Genomic DNA, 13,074 nt, shown 5'->3' with positions numbered 1-13,074 from the left:
TTTAGAATGTGAGACAGAGAGAGAGCCGATTTATATCCATGCGGTGTTTTTAATAAAATATATATATATATATATCATATATATATACTATATATATATATATATATATATATATACTATATATATATATAGAGAGAGAGAGAGAGAGAGAGAGAGAGAGAGAGAGAGAGACTATAAATCTCCTCGCCACAACCCTTAGAGCCACGAACTTTGATAACTACCATACAATCGCCCCTTATCGTATGCAAATGCTGAGGCATGTTTAACTGGCCAGCCATGACCACGAAATTCACACCAACCAAATAATGAAGGAAGAAAAAAACAAACAGACGAACACACATGTCATCTCAGACACAGCCAACGGCCATATATATATAGGACCACCCACCTCTGCGAAGTTGAAGTACCCCGGTCATGATGAATTGGAGTAATGTATATCAGTAATCTTATTATATATGTACTGGTGTTAGTTCAGGTGCTGACTGATTGGCTAGTCCGTTGCTTTTGCGTTTAGACGGCCTTATGTCAGCATGTTAATGATAGGGAGGTGCGGGGGTCAATAAGAAGACTTGTATGGACTGGTGTGGACCTCTCGATTCGTAGCAACCAACCACAGGCCACCCACATATGATCTCGTAACTCGATCATACTTTGCTGTGAATCTTCAATGGCGTACTCGTATTTGGTTGTACTGAAATTACACATATTATTATTATTATTATTATTATTATTATTATTATTATTATTATTATTATTATTATTATTATTATTATCTATGCTGTACTTTTATATCATTCTCCTGAAAATGGGATAATTCTTATTATTATTTTATTATTATGCTGTACTTACATATGATTGCCCTGAAACTGGATCTCTTATTATAATTATTATTATTATTATTATTATTATTATTATTATTATTATTATTATTATTATTATTATTATCTATGTTGTACTTTTATATTACTGCTCTGAAATTGGCTCCCATATGTTTATTATTATTATTATTATTATTATTATTATTATTATTATTATTATTATTATTATTATTATTATTATCCTTCACCCTCCTTCCATACACCATCATACGATACCCTTTTTCATCCCTTTATTAATTAAATACGCTTGGCGTTCTCCAGGGCGGGTTTCTGCTTCATTTCAACCTACGACCCTTACCTGTTTACATAGCAAGACTGCTGGATGCCCCATCCTCCCTTCCCACTAACCTCCCCCAACCCTTCCCCTCCGGCCCACCCTGGCCAGGAATGGCTGTAGTGTACGTGATTTTCTCGCCTTCTATCCTTGGTCGAATTCTCACCAGGAAACTTGGCGTGTCCATATTTCCTTTTCGATTCGTGGATGGTTTGGGAAGTCTCTGTGTTGGATTAGGAAGGTTGTAGGTGTTATGTTGTTAAGTTTCGTTTATTCAGTGTTGTACGTATACGAAAGGCCTACTTCTCTGTCTGTTGTTAAATTAAGTCAGACACCTGTTTCACATAACTAAGAAAATATGTGTGAATCCACGTAAACATTCACAGATGTCCGCTATATACGAAGCCGATTTTGCAAACAGGTTGTTTATAATGTTGCATCACAAATCCAGTGCTAAAGGAGGTCATTTATGTTACAGCATGAGAAATGCCTCTCTCACGTATAGCCAGAAAGGAGAAGAGATAAGAGAGAAACATCTGGAAAAGTCTCGTTGAAAACAGCAACCCTCTCTAGGAATTAAGCCAAGAAGATTAACATGGTTTAACATGGTTTGACATGATTTAAGTCCTTTGCATGGTCTAAGACGCAAATCTCTGATCTTATAATGTGATATAGACTCAAACAAGATTAGCGTCTTTACCCATTCATTGACTAAGCACCCGATTTCAGTATCTGGCTTCAACTTGGGCCTACGGCAATATTCATGGAGGAAGGGCTTAGTTTGGTCCACTTTTCTGACAAGGTAATTTATTCATCCTCTTGCTCTGACAAAGCTTTGGGTCTCAGTCTATCTGACAAGAAGGAAGGGCTACTTCCGGTCATGTTTATAGAAAATTTCATCACTGTTGTCTGGAAGAGTAACTGGTTTAAGGGCCTACCTGATGTAACAACGCAGTAGATTATATCGCTGTTGACTGAAAAAGGACTGTGTAAAGGGCTACTCAGAGAATCAACAGATTTAGCACTATTGCTTTATCAAAGCACCTTGTTCCACCCACTGACTTGCGTGGGTAAAGTCACTTATTTTAAAATCCAGACCTCTCCCAGAGTAGACCTACCTACTCAAAGAATCAGCATATTTAACTCTATTGCTTTGTCAGAGCACAGGGTTCCACCCACTGACTTACATGGGTAAAGTCACCTTTTTTTTATCCAGATCTCTCCCAGAGTAGACCTACCTACTCAGAGAATCGACAGATTCAGCATTATTACTTTATCAAAGCACGTTGTTCCACCACTGACTTGCAGGGGTAATCACCCTTTTTTTTTAAATCGAGATCTCTCCCAGAGTAGACTTACCTACTCAGAGAATCACAGATTTAGCACTATTGCTTTATCAAAGCACCTTGTCCTACTCACTGACCTTCCCAGGCAAAGCTACTCTTTTAATTCTGAATCTCCTGCAGAGTAACAGACTTGAATTTGTGCTCTGAAAAAGCAGACGCGTATTGACCCCATTACCTGACTAGACAGGTAAGCTCTGCTACTACTACTTAAGCCAGACCAGCAGGTTCTAATTGAAAAACTTCGTAACCTTAATTAACAGCTGTCATTAAACGTCCTTTTTGAAGCCCAATCACCTGACAGGGTATAATTAGAGATCGTGACGATGTACTGTGTTTTACCCCCACACGATAAGGAGCAATTAGGTGCTTTCAGCAAGAAATGGAATGTTGCTCTAATTAAGGGATTGTAATTAAACCCGAAACAAGGTATTCTAGTTTTTTTATTGATTTTTTTAGAAAACGTCTTTTAATTATTTTCATCTTAGATAAGATTATTAATCTAAAAGTGACATTTATGAATTTTGGTCAAGATATGTCTTCATTTTTCCTCTGAATTTATTAAGTGAAACCATTATGTGCCAAAAAGATTATTGCTCTCTCTCTCTCTCTCTCTCTCTCTCTCTCTCTCTCTCTCTCTCTCTCTCTCTCTCTCTTGGTTCAATTTCCTCGCACGACAACAAAATCTGAAATGAAAAGTCATATCGCGTATCAAATATAAAAAGTAAACTCAAAATCATGAAGACATTTTTATAAATGATTATAAATGCAGAGTACCTTTTGTGAAGAGGTACAAAGACGAAAAGCCTTCCTTTTTAATGAAAATAAGTTTGCGTAAGAAAGGTGACTTCCTCTTAACTTCCATATTTTTCACCCTTTTACCTAAAAAAAAACACCAAAGGCGAAAAATAAATTTAAACAAAAATCCACGACCTGAACAAAAAAGAGAAAAAACATACTTTTTCTCAGTCTAACTCGTAATTATTCTAAAAAAAGGCGAAAAATAAAAACAAAAATATCCTCGATCTAAAGAAGAAAAAAAAACAATACTTTTACTCAACCTAACTTGCAATTATTCTAAAAAAATAAAACCTTACAGGAGAAAAATAAAAATATAAATTCGTCAATCTAAACAAAAGAGAGAAAAACCATATATGACTCGCAGTTATTCAGGAATGAAGACACACGGAGAGCAGATCGGATAAGCTTCCAGGAAACAATAAAGCCATATTATCTCTTCAGATTCAAGGTATCGCTCTGAAAACCGGATTTAACTGGTCTTAAGTACCGGGCGATTAAGATAGACGAAGGTCGCGTTGTGTACGCGTGCTAGGAAATTAAAAGAATGCTCTTATCGCTGTATCTCAAATTATAGCCACTTTCCTAACTGGCTTCATGATATTTTTTGTTAGTGTAAGGCTCTAACCACCCATTCGAATAGGATGACTGTAAGAGACAAAAACAAAATTATTTTAAGGCTGTAACCGCCCAATCGAATAGGATGACTGTAATCGACGAAAAGGAAATAATAATAATAATAATAATAATAATAATAATAATAATAATAATAATAATAATAATAATAATAATATAATAATAATAATAGTTGAAAAAGAAACCCACAAAATTACTGTGAATAACCTGTTTACTTATAAGTATTTACATTTTATTTTACTCAACACTCGAGTACTTTCAGATAGGACCTAAAAGTACTCGAGTGTTGAGTAAAATAAAATGTAAATACTTATAAGTAAGCAGGTGATACACAGTAATTTTGTCGGTTTTTGAGTCTTCAGAAGAAAACTGAAAGAAGTTTTTGTTTGGTTAATAATAATAATAATAATAATAATAATAATAATAATAATAATAATAATAATAATAATAATAAATAATATGAAATGAGAATTGAAGAGATAAAGCTACCAGATGGGAGCAACATCAAACACATAGATGAGACAGGATACAAATACCTAGGAATAATGGAAGGAGGGGATATAAAACACCAAGAGATGAAGGACACGATCAGGAAAGAATATATGCAGAGACTCAAGGCGATACTCAAGTCAAAACTCAACGCCGGAAATATGATAAAAGCCATAAACACATGGGCAGTGCCAGTAATCAGATACACCGCAGGAATAGTGGAATGGACGAAGGCAGAACTCCGCACCATAGATCAGAAAACCAGGAAACATATGACAATACACGAAGCACTACACCCAAGAGCAAATACGGACAGACTATACATAACACGAAAGGAAGGAGGGAGAGGACTACTAATTATAGAGGACTGCGTCAACATCGAGAACAGAGCACTGGGGCAATATCTGAAAACCAGTGAAGACGAGTGGCTAAAGAGTGCATGGGGAGAATGACTAATAAAAGTAGACGAAGACCCACAAATATACAGAGACAGGAGAATGACAGACAGAGCAGAGGAATGGCACAACAAGCCAATGCACGGACAATACATGAGACAGACTAAAGAACTAGCTAGCGATGACACATGGCAATGGCTACAGAGGGGAGAACTAAAGAAGGAAACTGAAGGAATGATAACAGTGGCACAAGATCAGGCCCTAAGAACCAGATATGTTCAAAGAACGATAAACGGAAATAACATCTTTCCCATATGTAGGAAGTGCAATACGAAAAATGAAACCATAAACCACATAGCAAGCGAATGCCCGGCACTTGCACAGAACCTGTACAAAAAGAGGAATGATTTAGTGGCAAAAGCCCTCCACTGGAGCCTGTGCAAGAAACACCAGCTACCTTGCAGTAATAAGTGGTACGAGCACCAACCTGAAGGAGTGATAGAAAACGATCAGGCAAAGATCCTCTGGGACTATGGTATCAGAACGGATAGGGTGATACGTGCAAACAGACCAGACGTGACGTTGATTGACAAAGTCAAGAAGAAAGTATCACTCATTGATGTCGCAATACCATGGGACACCAGAGTTGAAGAGAAAGAGAGGGAAAAAATGGATAATTATCAAGATCGGAAAATAGAAATAAGAAGGATATGGGATATGCCAGTGGAAATCGTACCCATAATCATAGGAGCACTAGGCACGATCCCAAGATCACTGAAAAGGAATCTAGAAAACCTAGAGGCTGAAGTAGCTCCAGGACTCATGCAGAAGAGTGTGATCCTAGAAACGGCACACATAGTAAGAAAAGTGATGGACTCCTAAGGATGCAGGATGCAACCCGGAACCTCACACTATAAATACCACCCAGTCGAATTGGAGGTCTGTGATAGAGCAAAAAAAAAAAATAAATAATAATAATAATAATAATAATAATGATAATAATAATAATAATAATAATAATAATAATAATAATTCTATGCTTTAATCTTCCGAAACTTGTATTAAAGTTTATTTATCTTTCCCCTTCTTGTTCTTAAAGCATAATAATAGCCTACCTTAAAACCCTCTCGAAGAATTAGACCAAAAGATTAAACAAGTGAAGGCTGACAACATACTCTAATTCACTCACTGACAAGTGCTCCCCTGCAGGTGTTTTTCTGCGGTCGAAGGGCAACTTGCAAAGCGTTGGCGTTCAGAGAGAATTAAGAACAATATCTGATGTATATCTCTATTGCCTTCAGATGCAAATGAGGTACTACAATGGTCCAGTAGTTTTTGCCATAAATGATGTAGCTGGCTTGAATATGATTCGTTTTTGCTAAATTTGGTCAGGATAGTTTTATTGGTAAATATATCTAAAGTGTTCTGTTCACATGAAATATAGATAAGAGATATTATTATTAAGTATTTAGTGAATTAAGGTACAATCACATGTTACTGTGAAGCGTTTCGTTTTTGCGAAATTTGGTCAAGATATTTTTTATTGGTAATCATTTAAAATATGCAGTTGACATGAAATATAGATAACAGATATTATTATTTAAGCATTTGGATAATTTAGGTACAATCACATGTCGCTGTGAAGTGTTTCGTTTTTGCGAAATTTGGCCAAGATAGTTTTATATTTCAAGTTGACATGAAATATAGATAATAGATATTATTGTTTAAGTACTTAGTAAATTAAGGTACAATTACATGTCGCTGTGAAGTATTCTTAAGCTGAAAAAGATTACTAGAGCTCAAACACATTCCAGATTCAATTATATTTTAATCATATCCACTATTATATCGATCATATTTGTAGTTTCGTTCATATCAAGGTAAATGATTTCATGTATGTTAACCTTTTAAATTTAAAGGAAAATAACCAGTTATGGCCAGGTTAAGCTGAACAAGTTTTAAGAAAATAAGCAATAAGAAAGATCAACACAGTGACACACAAGGGATCAATAAATAGATGAGATAAAGAAGACAGTACCAGTTAAGGTTCAGTAACTTCAAAAGAGACCGCCCGACGACTTCAAAGAAAAACCGCCCGCGTAGCGTTTCCGCATCGCCGGTTATTCTAGGCTTCCGTTCACGAACACCTCCGTTTGATCAGGAAAGGCGACCTGGTAATTAGTGGAGAACACACACCTGTGAAAACCAGCGGGCGGCTCTCCGTCCTTTACAAATCGGCAACGGAAGCCGTTAATTGCCCCTTCCGAGGAGGGGCGCCGCTTCTTAGGGTAGCTACTTGGTCACCTTCCGCACTTCTAACACCTGAGTGCCGTTCTCTCCCGCAGGGTGGTGACAGGAGATCCTCTTGGGGGTCCTACGGTCTAATTTGTCTCGTTTCTCTCCGCTACCCCTTCTACCCCTCCCCGGAGGGTACGTCGCTCATTTCTTTTGAACTTGATGGGTCTTCATGACAGGACCTCCGGATTTCGTCTTTGATTGATAGGAGTCACGTGTGTTGGCATTACCGTGGGAGAGGCTTCGGGGGGGGTCTGAATTATATATATATATATATATATATAATACTATTATATATATATATATATAATATATTACTGATATAATATGATATATGTATATATATATATATATATATATATATATATATATATATATATATATATAATATATATAGGGGGTTTTGGAAATGGCAGGAGGAGAATTTCAACTCAATTTCCGTTATTTTGAGTTTTTTTCCCTTGGGGGAGGACGTGGAAAAAAATCAAATCAAGGCTCTTCAAGTTATTTCTTAAAGGTTTTGGAATTTCAAAATTTTCTGTTATTTTGAGAGTTGTTTTTTTTTTCCTTGAGGAAGGACGTAAAAAAGATCCAATCTAATTAAGGCTCTTTCAGAAATATCTTAAAAGTTTTAGATTTTCAACTTATTTTCTGTTATTTTGAGGGTTTTTTTTTTTAGTTTTTTTTTTCTTGAGGAGGATGTGAAAAAAATAAGATCAAGGCTCTTCAAGTTATTTCTTAAAGGTTTTAGAATTTCAACTTATTATCGGTTATTTTGAGGGGTTTTTGTATTGAGAGAGGATGCAAAAAAAATTATATTAAGGCTCTTCAAGTTATTTCTTAAAAGTTTTAGAATTTAAATTTATTTTCTGTCAATTTTAGTTTTTTTATTTTATTTTTATTCATTTCTTTTTTGAGGGAGGATGAAAAAAAAATCCAATCAAGGGTCTTCAAGTTATATCCTAAATGTTTTAGAATTTAAACTTATTTTTTATTTTGAGTGTTTTTTTTTCTTGAGGGAGGATGTGAAAAAAATTCAATTCAAGGCACTTCAAGTTATATTTTAAATGTTTTAGAATTTTAAACTTTTTTTTTGCGTTTTTTATTTTTTCCTCGAAGGAGGATGTGAAAAAAAATCAAATCAAGGCTCTTCAAGTTATATCTTATAAGTTTTAGAATTTCATCTTATTTTCTGTTATTTTGAGTTATTTTGTTATTGAGGTAGGATCTGAAAAAAAATCAAATCAAGGCCCTTCAAGTTATTTCTTAAAAGTTTTAGATAACTGCACAGAAAAAGAAATAAACTAGTATGTGTACTGGAGACAGCAAATATCGGACCATGAATTGTGATAAATGAGGTAAAGAGAGCAACGGCACCTTACCCTTACAGACCTTGCTTCTTGTTCGGGTTGCCCCAGGTCCCTCAGTGTGAGGCACCTCTAATGTCTACCAGAGGGTTGCTAGTACATCTTCCGGTATATTTTGCATCTTCCAATCTTGGATGGTCTGGGATGCAGTTTAGATATTTGTCGAGCTTATTCTTAAACACATCTACGCTCACTCCTGATATATTCCTCAGATGAGCTGGCAACGCATTGAATAGACGCTGCATTATCGATGCTGGTGTGTAGTGGATTAATGTCCTGTGTGCTTTCCTTATTTTTCCTGGTATAGTTTTGGGCACTATTAATCTACCTATGCTTGCTCTTTCTGATATTTCTAGCTCCATGAAGTTTTAGGCAATTCCTTCTATCTGTTTCCATGCCTGAATTATCATGTAGTGTTCTCTTCTCCTTTCTAGACTAAATAATTTTAAGGATTGTAGTCTTTCCCAGTAGTCAAGGTCCTTAACTTCTTCTATTCTAGCTGTAAAGGACCTTTGTACACTCTCTATTTGTGCAATATCCTTTTGATAGTGTGGGTACCATATCATATTGCAATATTCAAGTGGACTACGAACATATGTTTTATAAAGCATAATCATGTGTTCAGCTTTTCTTGTTTTGAAGTGCCGTAACAACATTCCCATTTTTGCTTTACATTTTGCCAATAGAATTGCTATTTGGTCATTACATAACATGTTCCTATTCAACAGCACACACACCAAGGTCTTTAACTGTTTCCTTATTTGTGATTGTCTCATTATTAGGTCCCCTATATGCATATAGCTTTCCTTCTCTGTCTCCATAATTTATTGATTCAAATTTATCAGAGTTAAATGCCATCCTATTTACCTCTGCCCATTCATATACTTTGTTAAGGTCTCTTTGCAGCGCGTTTCTATCATCATCACAAGTAATTTCTCTACTTATTCTTGACTCATCGGCGAAACTCCTCACTACCGAGTCCTTAACATTACTGTCTATGTCTGCAATCATAATAACAAACAGTAATGTAGCTAACACTGTACCTTGTGGCACACCGGATATTACCTTGGTTTCATCCGATTTCTCATCGTTTGCAATAACTATCTGTTTTCTGTTGTGTAAAAATTCTTTTAACCATCTTCCTACTTTATCAACTATATTATGTTTTCTAATTTTCTTCGCTAATATATTATGATCTACCTTGTCAAAAGCTTTTGCAAAGTCTAGATAAACCACATCTGTTTCATTTCCGCTTTTCATATTTTTTCATATGTTCTCACGGTGGACTACAGTTGGGTTTGTGTACTTTTTCCGGGTACGAAACCATGTTGTCCTATATTAAACAAATTATTTTTTATTAAATGTTTCATAATATTTTTCTTCATTACCCTTTCATACACTTTCATAATATGTGATGTCAGACCTTACTTGCCTCTAGTCTTGATCCACTTTTGAAAGTAGGGGTAATATATACTAATTTGTGTTCATCATAAATCTTGCCTGTATCTACACTTTGTCTTAATAATATTGCAAGTGGCTTTGCGATAGAGTGAACTACTTTCTTTAACAAAATAGCAGGGACACCATCAGGCCCTGCTGCAGCTCCATTTTTAATTTCATTAATAGCCTGCACAATATCAGCTTTATTAATATCTATGCTGCTAAATATTCACATATTTTGTCCCTTACTTCTATATCATATTTTCATTATCAATTCTAGGGGTGAATTCTCTCTTATATCGTTCTGCCAATATATTGCATATTCCTTTTTTCATTCGTTAATCTCCCTTCAATTCTTAAAGGGCCTATTTCTATTCTTCTTTTATTCATCTTTTTCGCATACGAGTACAATAATTTGGGGTTTTGCTTGATATTTACTAGGGTTTTTTCTTCCAAATCCCGTTTTTTATTTTCTTTTGATTGTATAATCTTTTGTTCTTTGCATTTTTCTATCTTACTTTTTAGTTCTATAACTTTCCATGCATTTTTTTCTTTTGCAAGACCTTTTTTCAACTTTCTGATTTCCTGGAACAAGATCCTTCTGTCTCTTGGTATGCATGACTGATGTTTACTTTTCTTCTTCGGTATATATTTATCCACTGTTTTCTCTAATATTTTATATAATATCTCCGTATTTACCTTTATATCATCACTTACGAAAATGTTATCCCAATCTCTGTTTACTTCTTCATTTATTTCTGACCACTTTATATTTTTACTGTAGAAGTTGTATTTTCCATATCCTTCCCTCTTTTTCATTTCTTGTTTATCTCTGTTTTCACTTGCTTTGGAATAGACTGTTAATTCTATGACATTATGGTCTGAAATACTCGCATTATAAACTATTATTTCTTTAACATAATTCACCTTGTTCACAAACACTAGGTCTAAAGTATTTTCCTTTCTTGTTGGCAGGTGATTTATTTGTTGAATGTTGTATTCTAGTAGCATATCTAATAGCTTTTCGAATTGCCTCTTATCTTCTGCACTACTATTACTCTCTTTTTTATATATATAAATACAACCACAATCTCCTATATGTTCTTTCCAGTCTACGAAAGGAAAGTTAGTCTCCGGATAGGAGAATAGTCCAGTCCTTGTGATTTCTACATATATCATCCAATTTTTCTATTATTGTGTCAAACTCTTTAGTATTAGGGGGCCTATATATTACTATGTTCATTAATTTTTCAGATTCAAATTCTACCGCTATTAGTTCACATTCTGAGTTACTATATTTCTCATATATTTTTCCTTGTTTTTTGTCTTTCCCATATATTGCGGTTCCCTCTGATTCCTATTTTTTCTATCTGATCTATAAGTTTGGAACCCTTTTATTTGATCGTCATTCCCAGTCTCTTGGGAATACCAGGTATCACTTATATTCATTATATCTATTTTCTTTTCAATTTGGGTTAGTTCTTCGAAGTACTCTATTTTTATTCTTGAGTTACTCGTAACTAAACCCTGCGCATTCATCACTATGATGGTTTGCGTGTTTTCTCCTTCATTTAATATGGGATTTTCCCACGTCTCTTTCCTGTTTTGGTATGTTGTTCTTTTCTTCATTTCCAGAAATTCTGATCTTAAGAAATCCAAGTTTTCCTTAATATTTGATCGTCCTTAATCATAATTATTCATTTTGTGTCTGAATCTGCAATTTTCTCCATATCTGCAATTTTCCTTTGCATCGTACATACATTATTTATCTCTTGAGCTGTATCTTGTGCTGTATCTTGGAGCTGATGCTTGGAAATTCTTTGCTGACTCATTTTTGTCATATTTACACAATAGGTGAAAAATATAAACAAATCAGTTTACTAATTTGCTGAGCAACCTTGCTGGTATGTTAGGATAATGAAACCAACCATGACTTTACTTCGCTCAGAAATGATTGTGCATGAAAACAGATTAACGGTTACTAAAGAATATGTTGATTGGAGTTGCCTTTTCGAGCAACTAATCACAAATTATCTACAGACGGTATAAACTTATGAGATCGGAATCACTAGTGTTTGTATGGTGTTTTTACGTTGCAAGGAACCAATGCCTATTCAGCAACGGGATCAACGGCTTTAGGTGACTTCCGAACCACGTCGAGAGTGAACTTCTTTCACCAGGAATATAAATCTCTCACCCCTCAATGGAATGCCCGAGAATTGAACTCGCGGACACCGAAGTGGTAGGCCAAGACCAAACCGACCACGCCACTGAGGCGCCTAGTCAAAGCATAATTCATACAATTGTCTAATTTGCGTGTAGAAGATCATGTAGCTAAATTTAGTTAACTAGAAGTGAGGAAATGTCATTTACATTCATTATTCAGGCGCCCCTCGTCACTGCACTTTCCTAGTCTAGCGTCACAAGAAATTCGGTGGGGCGATTTTCTTGTAATTGGAACTGGACCAGACGATGTCTTTGAGAGTAGATCGAGTGGTGGGGTAGGGGGCTTTCCGGGCCGGGTGGGGGGGGTGGCTGGGGAGACCTTCCCAGCGGCTACACGGCGGTGGGGGTGACCACCATTCCCTCTTTTTTTTATCAGTGCTTGGTTAACCTGTGTTATTATTATTACTATAATTTATTTTTATTATTATTATATTATCCAAACGATGAACCCTATTCTCATAGAATCAAGTCAACAAAGGACACTGACTTGAAATGGAGGTTTCCTAAGGCACATTATTATTGGTTTTATTGAAAATAATGGCTATTTCAGCCACGTTTATTTTGTATAATAATCTATTTATGTTATTACTGATTTTTCTTCTGTACTCAGATTGGCTATTAAAACGCCATGTCAAAAACGTGGTATTTGTCAAATTTAATATATTATACCTGTATTAATGAATGTCTTCTTCCAGCATATATTGTCATTATCATTATTATTCAGAAGATGAACTTCAAGGTTCCAAAGACTATGGCGTTCATTTAAAAGAATTAGTTCCTCATTGGACGAGTGGGTTACGTGCTCGCCTACCGATTTGGTAGTCCCAAGTTCGCTCCCCGCTATGCCAACGTGGAATCAGAGGAATTTATTCCTGGTGATTATAAATTCATTTCTCGATATAATGTGGTTCGGATCCCACAATAATCTGTAGG

The sequence above is a fragment of the Macrobrachium nipponense genome, chromosome 11 (genome assembly GCF_015104395.2).
Source record: "Macrobrachium nipponense isolate FS-2020 chromosome 11, ASM1510439v2, whole genome shotgun sequence".
Taxonomy (NCBI): Eukaryota; Metazoa; Arthropoda; class Malacostraca; order Decapoda; family Palaemonidae; genus Macrobrachium; species Macrobrachium nipponense.
This window is presented reverse-complemented; position numbering follows the sequence as displayed.